This window comes from Aegilops tauschii, chromosome 4 (assembly GCF_002575655.3).
Source record: "Aegilops tauschii subsp. strangulata cultivar AL8/78 chromosome 4, Aet v6.0, whole genome shotgun sequence".
Classification (NCBI taxonomy): domain Eukaryota; kingdom Viridiplantae; phylum Streptophyta; class Magnoliopsida; order Poales; family Poaceae; genus Aegilops; species Aegilops tauschii.
The window spans coordinates 527,075,073-527,092,245 of NC_053038.3; positions in this window are offsets into that span (position 1 = coordinate 527,075,073).

Consider the following 17,173-nt stretch of genomic DNA (forward strand, 5'->3'; position numbering starts at 1 on the left):
CTCGAGTTTAAGTTTGAAGGTTGTATGCGGACCTGTAGCTATGGGGTAAGGTGCACTGATGTTGATGATTGGTTGCTGGTATAACTACGAAGACTTTGAAGAGTGTAAGCGAGGCTAGAGAAAATATCTGACAAAAATTATTTAGACAATCACATATGGACATAGAAATAGCCAACCACATCTGCAAAAAATATAATCGCGTGGTCCATCACAGCCACTAGAGGCCCACCGTGGCGTGATACGTACGTACAACACCGTTTTCATCTCATCTCCATACACTAGCGAGTGTTGGACAGCTTGTACGGTACAGGAGCGAGTGATTAATTGTATACCTGCACGCACACGGTACCACATCCTCAAACCACCAAATTAGCTCTATATATATATATATATATATATATATATATATATATATATATATATATATATATATATATGGGCTAATTTTCCAAAAATAATAGTCACCAAAAAATATGCATTGCCTTTTTTTTTTGGAATTCTGGTGAAATTTCGTCACCAGAAAAAATGCATATTGCTGACACTACACAATTGTAGTGCATACAGTTCTAGTAAAATGTTCCACAGTCGGATTGAAGTTTGAAAGCTGTACATATTATGTGGACCTGTGGGGTGAGGTGAATTGATGTCGATGATTGGTTGATGGCATAGCTACGGAGACTTTGAAAAGTAAGCGAAGCTATAGCATGTGCATAGTTTTTTTTTCCGGCTGAAATTGCTTGAGCGTGCATTTTTTCTTCTGGATCTTTAAGCATGTATCGTGGCTTATAACTCCTTCCATATTAATTAAACGCTTGTATCAGAGTTGTGGCATGGCCAACCCAAGACAATGGCACGAGAGGCTATCTCCCGCGCTTAAATGTTATTGCCTGTGGCCTTGAGACTTGCCAAACATATCTTGGATAGATGCATTCCGAGGCGCTTTCTGCATCAAGCATGACTCGGGAATAATGCACTTTTGCACGAGGTCTCTTCGCTGGTACCCAAGATGTTTTACAAACATAATGTTGAAGCGACATGATACATCTTGGATTTTAGGTGTCAATACGTGGTGGGACTCTATAGCAAACATTTCTTTGATAGATGCATTCCGAGGAGCTTTCCGCGTCACGCATGACTCAGGAATAATGCACTTTCGAACGAGGTCTATTCGCCGGCACCCAAGATGTTTTACAAACATAATGTTCAAGCGACATGATACATCTCAGATTATATGTGCCAATATGTTGTGGAACTCTGTAGCAAACATTTCTTGGATAGATGCATTCTGAGGCGCTTTCCGCGTCACGCGTGACTCAGGAATAATGCACTTTCGCACGAGGTCTCTTCACCGGTACCCAAGATGTTTTACAAACATAATGTTCAAGCGACATGATACATCTCGGATTATAGGTGCCACGTGGTAGGACTCTTTAGCAAACATTCCTTGGATAGATGCATTCCAAGGCGCTTTCCGCATCCCGCATGACTCAGGAATAATGCACTTCCGCACGGGGTCTCTTCGCCAACGCCCAATATGTTTTACAAACATAATGTTCAAGTGACATAATACATCTCGGATTATAGGTGCCAATACGTGGTGGGACTCTGTAGCAAACATTTCTTGGATAGATGCATTCTGAGGCGCTTTCCGCATCACGCATGACTCTGGAATAATGCACTTTCGCGACGGGGTCTCTTCGCCGCACCCAAGAGACATGATACATATATCATAATGTTAAAGCGACATGATGCATATATCATACAATTACGAGGTAAATGCGTCAATTTGCTTTTTTTTATTCAAACTGAACATAACTTATTAAACATGATCTTTTTACTGAAGAACGTACCGGTCTACCGCTAGGAAGCTCATTTAAAAAACTAGGAAATTTCATTATTTGTATTAAAAAACGCGGAAAAAGTAGCGATGTATTTCACGAAAAGGGAGTCACAACGGGCAGGGTGGGTGGCATGAAGGCACCAAGCAGCCTAGTGATTCCCATTTTAAATGGTGTCATACCCTACAACACACACCTGATTTGACAGTGACAAAGGAGAATGAGGCGAAGAGAAGCTAGATCTCGCCTCCTCCGACATTTTTGCCGGGTGGAAGGGGGGCACTAGTGCAGAATCAGGTTTTAGTCCCGATTCGTAGGGACCTTTAGTCCCGGTTCTGCAACCGGCACTAAAGGGTGGGGACTAAAGCACCCCCCCCCTCCTTTAGTGTCGGTTCGTCACGACCCGTGACCAAAGGCCCACCACGTGGCACGAGCCCGCGCCGGGGGGCTGTGGGCCTTTGGTCCCAATTGGTTACACTAACCGGGACTAAAAGGTTTAGGGGTTTATGGATTTTTATGGTTTATTTTTACTTTTAATTTTGTGTTTTCCATTTAATTCTTTTTCATTTCAAACATATTTTACGCTACTACATACTGTACACGTTATGCATATATATAAATAGAATTTCTCGTAGAACCGATCATATATATATATATCATCGAATTTCTCGTATGACCATTCACATACACAGATATATACTAGTAGAATGCCCGTGCTTTGCCACGGGATTTTGAAATATTTTGCTGAAATTATATAAACATAGTGCATATTAAATTTCACATGTGGCAAAAAAAATAGCACGGGCACAATTGGATAATGATTAAAATTCACTTCACTTGTAATGTAAATTGATAACAAAAAGGATATTTGATGATGTATACATATAGAGCGATTATTCAACTAAAAATATTGTACAAATTATGGTCTAGTTGATGCGCTTAAAAAATTCTCGCACAATATCAGAAATGTTGTTTTTAGCAACATTTTCACGATATTTGAAGTATAATAAAAGCTTATTCCTCAACTCTTACTCATCCTGCACAAGCAATATATTTAATTAGCACGAATACTTCACTTTTAAGGTCTTAAAATATGTAACACCGTGCAAGGTAGACGAACCAATTCTTTATCGTTCCACTAGAGCATAATATAAAAAACAAAATAGCTAGGCACATCCCTACAATTTTCTAAATTAATATTATCTTTAATATAGTCATCAAAAAATATGTGTATTGTGAAAATGTTATGATAATGAAAAATAAAAATTTACCCATCTATGCTCGTTGGAATAGCATGCGGAAATAAACGTTGCCATCTAGATGTATCGGAATTCCATCCTTTTTATTTATTTTGAGTGTGTCGTTGAATTCCCTCGCAAATCTTTATAATTTAAGTAAAACTCTGGCGTCGGTGATGTATGGATAGGGTCCAGATATATACACGGCATGCATGTTTGTCGATGACGTACAAGATGTATCGGCCGATGAATGCATATGAAAGATAATTCTACAATTGCTAGCTATTAGAAACAATAAACCATGTCAACAATGTACAAAAGACCTTACTTACCATGTTGCACGATGAGATGTACTCGTCTAGTATAGGCAGCTATCAAATGGTGTTGCCAACATGTGAATAGTTTCCTTCACGCAGAACTTTTGATCTCGTGTTAAATCTAACATCGTGGACTGGGTAAGACTAAATGAAGAAATATGATTATGATAACTTACACAAAATAGTAGATCCATTAAGTGTACTGCATTAGACAACATATATAATATATTAAAACAAAAGTAAGACTAACACATCTGTTTTTATTTGCAATTCGAAAAATGGGTACCCTACTTACATATGAATGTATAAACATCCATAAAGTATATTTTATATTAATAAACATGAGGCAAACCAAATTATTTTTCTACCTACCCAATTTTGAGCACACCTACCCAGCCTTATCCTGACCTCAGGCTCTCTCTCACCACACCCACCCATCTCTCTGTCACCCCACGCACCCCTCACTCTCTCAAACCTCTCACTCATTCTCTTCGCCACGGCGCCGCCAATTTGGCCATCCCAGGCCGATTTATGCTGTCAACGGTGTTGCCTTCCCCCTCTAGGCTTCACGGTGACAGGGCTCTTATGTCGTCCACTGACTACTCCGAGCAGTAGGTGCCGACACCGAAAGAGAGTACGGCTAGCCTCCACTCCTACATGCAGGTTCACACAAATATCTATCTTGCAACATGTTAAACGTTTACATATGTTTTCAAAGCTACTACAGTCTGTTAATTTTGTCCTTTATCAAAATTTCCTCACAAACAATTAATTTCTAAGAATAGGCCTTTGATATTATCAGACAATGGGTGAGTTGAATAAACAAGCGAATCATTGATGTCTACTACGCAACCTTCTTCTTGTAGACGTTGTTGGCCCTCCAAGTGCAGAGGTTTGTAGGACAGTAGCAAATTTTCCTCAAGTGGATGACCTAAGGTTTATCAGTCCGTGGGAGGCGTAGGATGAAGATGGTCTCTCTCAAACAACCCTGCAACCAAATAACAAAGAGTCTCTTGTGTCCCCAACACACCCAATACAATGGTAAATTGTATAGGTGCACTAGTTCGGCGAAGAGATGGTGATACAAGTGCAATATGGATGGTAGATATAGGTTTTTGTAATCTGAAAATATAAAAACAGTAAGGTAACTAATGATAAAAGTGAGCGTAAACGGTATTGCAATGCTAGGAAACAAGGCCTAGGGTTCATACTTTCACTAGTGCGAGTTCTCTCAACAATAATAACATAATTGGATCATATAACTATCCCTCAACATGCAACAAAGAGTCACTCCAAAGTCAGTAATAGCGGAGAACAAACGAAGAGATTATGGTAGGGTACGAAACCACCTCAAAGTTATTCTTTCTGATCAATCCATTGGGCTATTCCTATAAGTGTCACAAACAGCCCTAGAGTTCGTAGTAAAATAACACCTTAAGACACACATCAACCAAAACCCTAATGTCACCTAGATACTCCAATGTCACCTCAAGTATCCGTGGGTATGATTATACGATATGCATCACACAATCTCAAATTCATCTATTCAACCAACACATAGAACCTCAAAGAGTGCCCCAAAATTTCTACCGGGGAGTCAAGACGAAAACGTGTGCCAACCCCTAGGCATAGGTTCATGGGCGGAACCCGCAAGTTGATCACCAAAACATACATCAAGTGGATCAATAGAATACCCCATTGTCACCACGAGTATCCCACGCAAGACATACATCAAGTGTTCTCAAATCCTTAAAGACTCAATCCGATAAGATAACTCAAAAGGGGAAACTCAATCCATTACAAGAGAGTAGAGGGGGAGAAACATCATAAGATCCAACTACAATAGCAAAGCTCGCGATACATCAAGATCGTATCACCTCAAGAACACGAGAGGGTGCTACCTCTTGAGCACTGCGTTGGTTTTCCCTTGAAGAGGAAAGGGTGATGGAGCAAAGTAGCGTAAGTATTTCCCTCAGTTTTTGAGAACCAAGGTATCAATCCAGTAGGAGGCTACGCGCGAGTCCCTCGTACCTACACAAAACAAATAAATCCTCGCAACCAACGCGATAAGGGGTTGTCAATCCCTTCACGGTCACTTACGAGAGTGAGATCTGATAGATATGATAGGATAATATTTTTGGTATTTTTATGATAAAGATGCAAAGTAAAATAAAAGCAAAGTAAAAAAGCAAAGGAAATACCTAAGTGTTGGAAGATTAATATGATGACGATAGACCCGAGGGCCATAGGTTTCACCAGTGGCTTCTCTCAAGAGCATAAGTATTTTACGATGGGTGAACGAATTACTGTTGAGCAATTGACAGAATTGAGCATAGTTATGAGAATATCTAGGTATGGTCATGTATATAGGCATCACGTCCGAGACAAGTAGACCGACTCCTACCTGCATCTACTACTATTACTCCACTCATCGACCGCTATCCAGCATGCATCCAGAGTATTCAGTTCATGGAAACAGAGTAACGCCTTAAGCAAGATGACATGATGTAGAGGGATAAATTCATGCAATATGATAAAAAAAACCCATCTTGTTATCCTCGATGGCAACAATACAATACATGCCTTGCTGCACCTACCGTCACTGGGAAAGGACACCGCAAGATTGAACCCAAAGCTAAGCACTTCTCCCATTGCAAGAAAGATCAATCTAGTAGGCCAAACCAAACTGATAATTTGAAGAGACTTGCAAAGATAACCAATCATACATAAAAGAATTCAGAGAAGATTCAAATATTGTTCATAGATAAACTTGATCATAAACCCACAATTCATCGGTCTCAACAAACACACCGCAAAAAGAAGATTACATCGAATAGATCTCCACGAGAGAGGGGGAGAACATTGTATTGAGATCCAAAAAGAGAGAAGAAGCCATCTAGCTAATAACTATGGACCAGAAGGTCTGAGGTAAACTACTCACACTTCATCGGAGAGGCTATGGTGTTGATGTAGAAACCCTCCGTGATGGATGCCCCCTCCGGCGGAGCTCCGGAACAGGCCCCTTGCGGCGTTGGAATTAGGTTTTTGGCTCCGTATCTGATCGTTTGGGGGTACACAGGTATATATAGGTGGAAGAAGTGCGTCGGTGGAGCAACAGGGGGCCCACGAGGGTGGAGGGCGCGCCCTGGGGGGTAGGCGCGCCCCCCTACCTCGTAGCCTCCTGGAAACTTCTCTTACGTAGGGTCCAAGTCTCCTGGATCATGTTCGTTCCAAAAATCACGCTCCCGAAGGTTTCATTCCGTTTGGACTCCGTTTGATATTCTTTTTCTGCGAAACTCTGAAATAGGCAAAAAAACAGCAATTCTGGGCTGGGCCTCTGGTTAATAGGTTAGTCCCAAAAATAATATAAAAGTGGATAATAAAGCCCAAATTGTCCAAAACAGTAGATAATATAGCATGGAGAAATAAAAAATTATAGATACGTTGGAGACGTATCAGAGAGAGAGATCAAACACATAGCTACTGGTACATACCCTCAGCCCCGAGGGTGAACTACTCCCTCCTCGTCATGGAGATCGCCGGGATGATGAAGATGGCCACCAGTGAGGGTTCCCCCCCTCCGGCAGGGTGCCGGAACAGGGTCCCGATTGGTTTTTGGTGGCTACAGAGGCTTGCGGCGGCGGAACTCCCGATCTCTTCTGTTCCCCGGAGGTTTCAGTATTTATAGGATTTTTTGGCGTAGGTTTCACGTCATGGGGGGTCTCCGGGTTGTCCACGAGGCGGGGCCCACGCCCAGGGGAGTTGGGCGCGCCCCCCACCCTCGAGGGCAGCCCGGGACTCTTCTGGCCCAACTCTTTTGCTCCGGGGTCTTCTTTTGGTCCATAAAAAATCGTCAAACATTGGCACGTCAATTGGACTCCGTTTGGTATTCCTTTTCTGTAAAACTCAAAAACAAGGAAAAAACAGAAACTGGCACTGGGCTCTAGGTTAATAGGTTAGTCCCAAAAATCATATAAAAGTGCATAGTAAAGCCCATTAAACATCCAAGATGGATAATATAATAGCATGAATACTTCATAAATTATACTAGATACGTTGGAGACGTATCAGCATCCCCAAGCTGAATTCCTGCTCGTCCTCGAGTAGGTAAATGATAAAAGAAATAATTTATGAAGTGTGAATGCTAGCAGGTGCACAAGTTTGAGCAATGATAATTTCAATCACCTTTTCTAGCATCATCATATGTCATAATAGTAGCTCAACTCATAGAACTTTTCATGATTAATATGATGACGATAGACCCGAGGGCCATAGGTTTCACCAGTGGCTTCTCTCAAGAGCATAAGTATTTTACGATGGGTGAACGAATTACTGTTGAGCAATTGACAGAATTGAGCATAGTTATGAGAATATCTAGGTATGGTCATGTATATAGGCATCACGTCCGAGACAAGTAGACCGACTCCTACCTGCATCTACTACTATTACTCCACTCATCGACCGCTATCCAGCATGCATCTAGAGTATTCAGTTCATGGAAACAGAGTAACGCCTTAAGCAAGATGACATGATGTAGAGGGATAAATTCATGCAATATGATAAAAAAAACCCATCTTGTTATCCTCGATGGCAACAATACAATACGTGCCTTGCTGCACCTACCGTCACTGGGAAAGGACACCGCAAGATTGAACCCAAAGCTAAGCACTTCTCCCATTGCAAGAAAGATCAATCTAGTAGGCCAAACCAAACTGATAATTTGAAGAGACTTGCAAAGATAACCAATCATACATAAAAGAATTCAGAGAAGATTCAAATATTGTTCATAGATAAACTTGATCATAAACCCACAATTCATCGGTCTCAACAAACACACCGCAAAAAGAAGATTACATCGAATAGATCTCCACGAGAGAGGGGGAGAACATTGTATTGAGATCCAAAAAGAGAGAAGAAGCCATCTAGCTAATAACTATGGACCAGAAGGTCTGAGGTAAACTACTCACACTTCATCGGAGAGGCTATGGTGTTGATGTAGAAACCCTCCGTGATGGATGCCCCCTCCGGCGGAGCTCCGGAACAGGCCCCTTGCGGCGTTGGAATTAGGTTTTTGGCTCCGTATCTGATCGTTTGGGGGTACACAGGTATATATAGGAGGAAGAAGTGCGTCGGTGGAGCAACAGGGGGCCCACGAGGGTGGAGGGCGCGCCCTGGGGGGTAGGCGCGCCCCCCTACCTCGTAGCCTCCTGGAAACTTCTCTTACGTAGGGTCCAAGTCTCCTGGATCATGTTCGTTCCAAAAATCACGCTCCCGAAGGTTTCATTCCGTTTGGACTCCGTTTGATATTCTTTTTCTGCGAAACTCTGAAATAGGCAAAAAAACAGCATTCTGGGCTGGGCCTCTGGTTAATAGGTTAGTCCCAAAAATAATATAAAAGTGGATAATAAAGCCCAATATTGTCCAAAACAGTAGATAATATAGCATGGAGAAATAAAAAATTATAGATACGTTGGAGACGTATCAGAGAGAGAGATCAAACACATAGCTACTGGTACATACCCTCAGCCCCGAGGGTGAACTACTCCCTCCTCGTCATGGAGATCGCCGGGATGATGAAGATGGCCACCAGTGAGGGTTCCCCCCTCCGGCAGGGTGCCGGAACAGGGTCCCGATTGGTTTTTGGTGGCTACAGAGGCTTGCGGCGGCGGAACTCCCGATCTCTTCTGTTCCCCGGAGGTTTCAGTATTTATAGGATTTTTTGGCGTAGGTTTCACGTCATGGGGGGGTCTCCGGGTTGTCCACGAGGCGGGGCCCACGCCCAGGGGAGTTGGGCGCGCCCCCCACCCTCGAGGGCAGCCCGGGACTCTTCTGGCCCAACTCTTTTGCTCCGGGGTCTTCTTTTGGTCCATAAAAAATCGTCAAACATTGGCACGTCAATTGGACTCCGTTTGGTATTCCTTTTCTGTAAAACTCAAAAACAAGGAAAAAACAGAAACTGGCACTGGGCTCTAGGTTAATAGGTTAGTCCCAAAAATCATATAAAAGTGCATAGTAAAGCCCATTAAACATCCAAGATGGATAATATAATAGCATGAATACTTCATAAATTATACTAGATACGTTGGAGACGTATCAGCATCCCCAAGCTGAATTCCTGCTCGTCCTCGAGTAGGTAAATGATAAAAGAAATAATTTATGAAGTGTGAATGCTAGCAGGTGCACAAGTTTGAGCAATGATAATTTCAATCACCTTTTCTAGCATCATCATATGTCATAATAGTAGCTCAACTCATAGAACTTTTCATGATCAAGTAAGAAACTATTCACATGTTAAAGTATAGATCATAAACTTTATTGAAAACTAACAAACTATGTTCTCAGTCATCAAACAATTGCAATTCATCTTATTTTCAGGAAGGGTCTATGTAAGAGCTTTGTTTTAGCAAATCCCACATACTCAACTATCATATAGTCTTCCATGATTGCTACCACTCAAAGCATATTTTTAGAACAAATAGCATCCATCAAACACAGAGAAAGATAGGGGCTTAATGTTTCGCCTCCCAACTTATTTATCATATAGATAATTGTCAACAATAATAATTCATGATCAAATATATTTGAATGGCCATATATGCTTAGATCTTTCTCCACCACATGATGCTTGCCAACTAAAGAGTAGGTTGGAATGAGAAGGAATACTACTGACTCTTGCATAAAAGTAAAAGATAGGCCCTTCGCAGAGGGAAGCAGGGATTTGGAGAGGTGCCAGAGCTCGAAGCAAAAACAGAGATGAAAATAATTTTGAGAGGTATGCTTTCATTGTCAACATAACGACCAAGAGTTCCCAATATCTTCCATACTAGATACATCATAGGCGGTTCCCATGCAGAAAGGTAGAGATTTTACTCCCCCTCCACCAACAATCACACTCCACGGCTTGTCCGAAACAACGGGTGCCGTCCAACTTTCAACAATCCTGGGGGAGTTTTGTTTAAATTATTTGCGAATTTGTTTTTGATCTTTTGATCATAGGACTGGGCATCCCAGTTACCAGCCATTTTCTCGTGAATGATGAGCGGAGTCCACTCATCGTGAGAATAACCCACCTAGCATGGAAGATACTGCTAGCCCCTAGTCGCTACATGAGCGATTCGGGCATACAAAACAGATTATTATTTGAAGGTTTAGAGTTTGCCACATGCAAGTTTACTTGGAACGGCAGGTAAATACCGCATATAGGTAGATATGGTGGACACTCATGGAGGAAACTTGGTTTAAGGAATTTGGATGCACAAGCAGTATTCCCGCTTAGTACAGATACTTTGGCTAGCAAAGGATTCTAAATAGCAAGCACCACATGTTAGAGGATCCATAACAATATAACTTCTATACAAATATACCCAAGCATAAATCATTATGTTGTCTTCCTTGTCCAACTTCAACTAATTTGCTCAAGTTCGAAAATAATTAATGGGGCTCACAATCATAGAAGATGTCCAAGATAGTATATTTATATGTGAAATCTCTCTTCCTTCAATATTCTTTCATGAATTGTTCAAGTGACCAATACAATGTTTGCTAACCTTCAATAAATTTACCACCTCTACTTCTTATATGTGAAGGCATTACTCCCCATGGGAAAGGCATATGAAACATATATAATTTCAGATTTATGACATTCAAATCATTCAACCATTTACTCATAGGATATAAGTGAAGCACACGAGTAAATGACAAACTACTCCAAAAATATATAAGTGAAGATCAATGAGTAGTTAAATAATTATGTAGCTATGTGAAGACTCTCTCTCATTTAAGAATTTCAGATCTTGATATTTTATTCAAACAGCAAGCAAAGCTAAAGAAAATAAAATGACGGTCCAAGCAAAACACATATCATGTGGTGAATAAAAATATAGCTCCAATTAAAGTTATCGATGAACGAAGACGAAAGAGGGGATGCCTTCCGAGGCATCCCCAAGCTTAGACGCTTCGTTATCCTTGAATATCACCTTGGGGTGCCTTGGGCATCCCCAAGCTTAGGCTCTTGCCACTCCTTATTCCATAGTCCATCGAATCTTTACCCAAAATTTGAAAACTTCACAACACAAAACTTAACAGAAAATCTCATGAGCTCCGTTAGCGAAGGAAAACAAAACACCACTTCAAGGTACTGTATTGAACTCATTCTTTATTTATATTGGTGTTAAATCTACTATATTCCAACTTCTCTATGGTTTATAAACTATTTTACTAGCCATAGATTCATCAAAATAAGCAAACAATACACGAAAAACAGAATTTGTCAAAAACAGAACAGTCTGTAGTAATCTGTAACAAACGCAAACTTCTGGAACTCAAAACATTCTACCAAAATAGGACGACCTAGATAATTTGATTATTGATCTGCTGCAATTGGAATCAGTATTTTATCACGTTCTGGTGATTTTTAACAATTGATTTCGTGAACAGAAAGTTTCTGGAATTTTCAGCAAGATCAAATAATTATCATCCAAGAAGATCCTATAGGTCTTACTTGGCACAAACACTAACTAAAACATAAAACCTCATCTAAACAGAATCTAGATGAATTATTTATTACTAAACAGAACCAAAAAGCAAAGAACTAAAATAAAAATTGGGTTGCCTCCCAACAAGCGCTATCATTTAACGCCCCTAGCTAGGCATGATGATTTCAATGATGCTCACAAAAAGATAAGAATTGAAACATAAAGAGAGCATCATGAAGAATATGACTAGCACATTTAAGTCTAACCCACTTCCTATGCATAGGGATTTTTTGAGAAAACAACTTATGGGAACAATAATCAGCTAGAATAGGAAGGCAAAACAAGCATAACTTCAAACTTTAAGCACATAGAGAGGAAACTTGATATTATTGCAATTACTACAAGCATATATTCCTCCCTCATAATAATTTTCAATAGCATCATGAATGAATTCAACAATATAACCAGCACATAAAGCATTCTTTTCATGATCTACTTGCATAGAAATTTTCCTACTCTCCACGTAAGCAAATTTATTCTCATCAATAGTAGTGGGAGCAAACTCAACAAAATAACTGTCATGTGATTGAGAATTAAGATCAAGATGACAAGTTTCATGGTTATCATTATTCTTTATAGCATACGTGTCATCACAATAATCATCATAAATAGGAGGCATGCTTTCATCATAATAAATTTGCTCATCAAAACTTGGGGGACTAAACATATCATCTTCATCAAACATAGCATCCCCAAGCTTATGGCTTTGCATATCATTAGCATCATGGGTATGCAAAGAATTCATACTAACAACATTGCAATCATGCTCATCATTCAAATATTTTATGCCAAGCATTCTATGTAATTCTTCTTCTAGCACTTGAGCACAATTTTCCTTTCCATCATACTCACGAAAGATATCAAAAAGATGAAGCGTATGAGGCAAACTCAATTCCATTTTTTTGTAGTTTTCTTTTATAGACTAAACTAGTGATAAATCAAGAAACTAAAAGATTCGATTGCAAGATCTAAAGATATACCTTCAAGCACTCACCTCCCCGGCAACGGCGCCAGAAAAGAGCTTAGTTGACGGGGTGTGAGTGTCGCTTACCTAGCCTGCCCGGCAACGGCGCCAGAAAAGAGCTTGATGTCTACTACGCAACCTTCTTCTTGTAGACGTTGTTGGGCCTCCAAGTGCAGAGGTTTGTAGCACAGTAGCAAATTTCCCTCAAGTGGATGACCTAAGGTTTATCAATCCGTGGGAGGCATAGGATGAAGATGGTCTCTCTCAAACAACCCTGCAACCAAATAACAAAGAGTCTCTTCTGTCCCAAACACACCCAATACAATGGTAAATTGTATAGGTGCACTAGTTCGGCAAAGAGAAGGTGATACAAGTGCAATATGGATGGTAGATATAGGTTTTTGTAATCTGAAAATATAAAAACAGCAAGGTAACTAATGATAAAAGTGAGCGTAAACGGTATTGCAATGCTAGGAAACAATGCCTAGGGTTCATACTTTCACTAGTGCAAGTTCTCTCAACAATAATAACATAATTGGATCATATAACTATCCCTCAACATGCAACAAAGAGTCACTCCAAAGTCACTAATAGCGGAGAACAAACGAAGAGATTATGGTAGGGTACGAAACCACCTCAAAGTTATTCTTTCCGATCAATCCATTGGGCTATTCCTATAAGTGTCACAAACAGCCCTAGAGTTCGTAGTAAAATAACACCTTAAGACACACATCAACCAAAACCCTAATGTCACCTAGATACTCCAATGTCACCTCAAGTATCCGTGGGTATGATTATACGATATGCATCACACAATCTCAAATTCATCTATTCAACCAACACATAGAACCTCAAAGAGTGCCCCAAAGTTTCTACCGGAGAGTCAAGACGAAAACGTGTGCCAACCCCTATGCATAGGTTCATGGGCAGAACCCGCAAGTTGATCACCAAAACATACATCAAGTGGATCAATAGGATACCCCATTGTCACCACGAGTATCCCACGCAAGACATACATCAAGTGTTCTCAAATCCTTAAAGACTCAATCCGATAAGATAACTCAAAAGGGGAAACTCAATCCATTACAAGAGAGTAGAGGGGGAGAAACATCATAAGATCCAACTACAATAGCAAAGCTCGCGATACATCAAGATCGTATCACCTCAAGAACACGAGAGAGAGAGAGAGATCAAACACATAGCTACTGGTACATACCCTCAGCACCGAGGGTGAACTACTCCCTCCTCGTCATGGAGATCGCCGGGATGATGAAGATGGCCACCGGTGAGGGTTCCCCCCTCCGGCAGGGTGCCGGAACAGGGTCCCGATTGGTTTTTGGTGGCTACAGAGGCTTGCGGCGGCGGAACTCCTGATCTCTTCTGTTCCCCGGAGGTTTCAGTATTTATAGGATTTTTTGGCGTAGGTCTCACGTCAGGGGGGTCTCCGGGTTGTCCACGAGGCAGGGGCCCACGCCCAGGGGGGTGAGCGCACCCCTCACCCTCGTGGGCAGCCCGGGACTCTTCTAGCCCAACTCTTTTGCTCCGGGGTCTTCTTTTGGTCCATAAAAAATCATCAAAAATTGGCACGTCAATTGGACTCCGTTTGGTATTCCTTTTCTGTAAAACTCAAAAACAAGGAAAAAACAGAAACTGGCACTGGGCTCTAGGTTAATAGGTTAGTCCCAAAAATCATATAAAAGTGCATAGTAGAGCCCATTAAACATCCAAGATGGATAATATAATAGCATGAATACTTCATAAATTATAGATACGTTGGAGATGTATCAATCATCTACGAGCTCTGTCTTCCTCAAATAAAAAAATTGTATAGAATAACTGACATTTCAAGAACAGAATTTTTCCCAGGAAGTGAATTCATGTCAAAGGACTATCAGATAATCAAAGTGTACCTAGGTTTTATACTAAAAAGTACAGTTTAACCCCCCCCCCCCCCCCGACACACACCAGCACCAGCACCAGCAACACAATTGATCCAACATTGCTAAATTGCTTGAGCATGCATTTTTTTTCCTTCTGGATCTTTAAGCATGTATCGTAGCTTATAGCCCCTTCCATACTAAACGCTTGTATCAGACTTGTGGCATGGCCAATCCAAGACAATGACACGAGAGGCTATCTTCCGCGCTTAGATGTTATTGCCTATGGGCTAGAGACTTGCCAAACATATCTTGGATAGATGCATTCCGAGGCGCTTTTCCGCATCATGCATGACTCGGGAATAATGCACTTTTGCACGAGGTCTCTTCGCGGGCACCCAAGATGTTTTACAAAGATAATGTTGAAGCGACATGATACATCTCGGATTATAGGTGCCAATACGTGGTCGGACTCTGTAGCAAACATTTCTTTGATCTATGCATTCCGAGGTGCTTTCCGCGTCACACATGACTCGGGAATAGTGCACTTCCCGGACGAGGTCTCTTCGCCGGCACCCAAGATGTTTTACAAACATAATGTTCAAGCGACATGATACATCTCAAATTATATGTGCCAATACGCGGTGGGACTCGGTAGCAAACATTTCTTGGATAGATGCAGTCCGGGGCACTTTCCGCGTCACGCATGCTCAGGAATAAATATATAATTTTATTATATATAATGTATATTTAGCTAGTTAAATTGATGGCCTAGAACTACGTGCATGTCCTATGCACCGACATGGAGGAAGTAGCAATTTTATCCATAACAAGTTTACTTATTAAGTTTAATTAGCAAATTTCTTTGGCAGGGTACCGAGGAAATAGTGTGCAACGTGTTGCAAGCCCCCGGTCCCAACCCAAGCCAACCCTCCAATATTACAGGTCACACAACCCTACTTTGGTGTTTGGAGTAACATGCAACGCATGGTCCTTCACCCCCACCATAACCATCACAGCCCCACCGTGGCGTGGTACGTACAAGGCCATTTTCATCTCCGTACACTAGCTAGTGTTGGACAGCTAGTACAAAAGTGAGTGATTATACACCTGCACCGTTGGATGCAGTTGTACGTATGTGAAGAGTACACACATTTAATTCACTATTTAGATATTGATATCCATGGTACTAAAAGACGATATAGATATAGCGTTTCCGTGAGTTTTAGTCACAAAAAATTTGCACATTGTCGGCACTTAATTGCAGTGTGTATGTACAATTTTAGTAAGATGTTACTTGAGTTTAATTTTGAAGGTTTTATGCGGACCTATAGCTGTGAGGTGAGGTGAACTGATGTTGATGATTGTTTGTTCGTATAACTACAAAGACTTTGAAAAGTCAGCGAGGCTAGAGAAAATATCTAACAAACTACTTTTACAATTAAATATGGACATTAAAAAGCCAATCACATCTGGATAATTAATATGTATACTATTGTTGTTATTTTTATTGATATTTCTATAGCATGTATTTTTCTATAACTGCTTAACCGGTGGCAAGACAATTGACACACTCTGTATCTTTAAGATCGCCCTGTGGACCATAGCGCCTTCCATTATATGCTTGTGTCGATCCTGAGGTATAGCGAACCAAGTACCCAGGGCCACTGCCCGTGCAATTACACAAGAAGCTATTTGTCGCGCTTAATAGTTACTACCTATGGGCCAGGGGGATTTGGTTTATATTCGTGGTGGAGACTCTGTAGCAAACCCATCTTGAAAAGATGCCATCCGAGGCGCTTTCTGCATCATGCCTGACTCGGATGTGTACTTCCGCGACGGTGCCTTATCGGCGGCACCCAAGATGTTTTAGAGACATAATGTTAGAGCTACATGATACATTCATCATAAAATTAGTATGTAAACATGTCAATTTTCATTATTATTTATTCAACACTAAACATAACTTATCAAACATCATATTTTTAAGGAAGAGGAATGTACTAGTCTATCGGTTGGACACTCATTTTTTTAAAGAGTGAATTATATTTTCCTTTTTTATTAAAAACACGTGCAAAAACATGGGTAAGTTTTTACATGAAGAGTACGTCACAACAGCAAAAGGGAGGGGGGGGCACAAAGGGATATGGGTCCAACATGCCCCACAAAGCACCTAGTGATTCTTAATTTACGTGATATTGGTTCAACATGCGCTAGATTTTTTCCTCCTCTAACATTTTCTCCGGGTGGTCGGGGGGGGGGGGGGGGGGGGGGGCATATTTAAACAAATAAATTAGCAAACCACCATTTTTGTTATTTAATATTAAGACTTACAAAATAGCAAATAACATGTAAAACATATCAACTTCATTTATCAAACAGTAGCAAAAAGGAACACATCAATT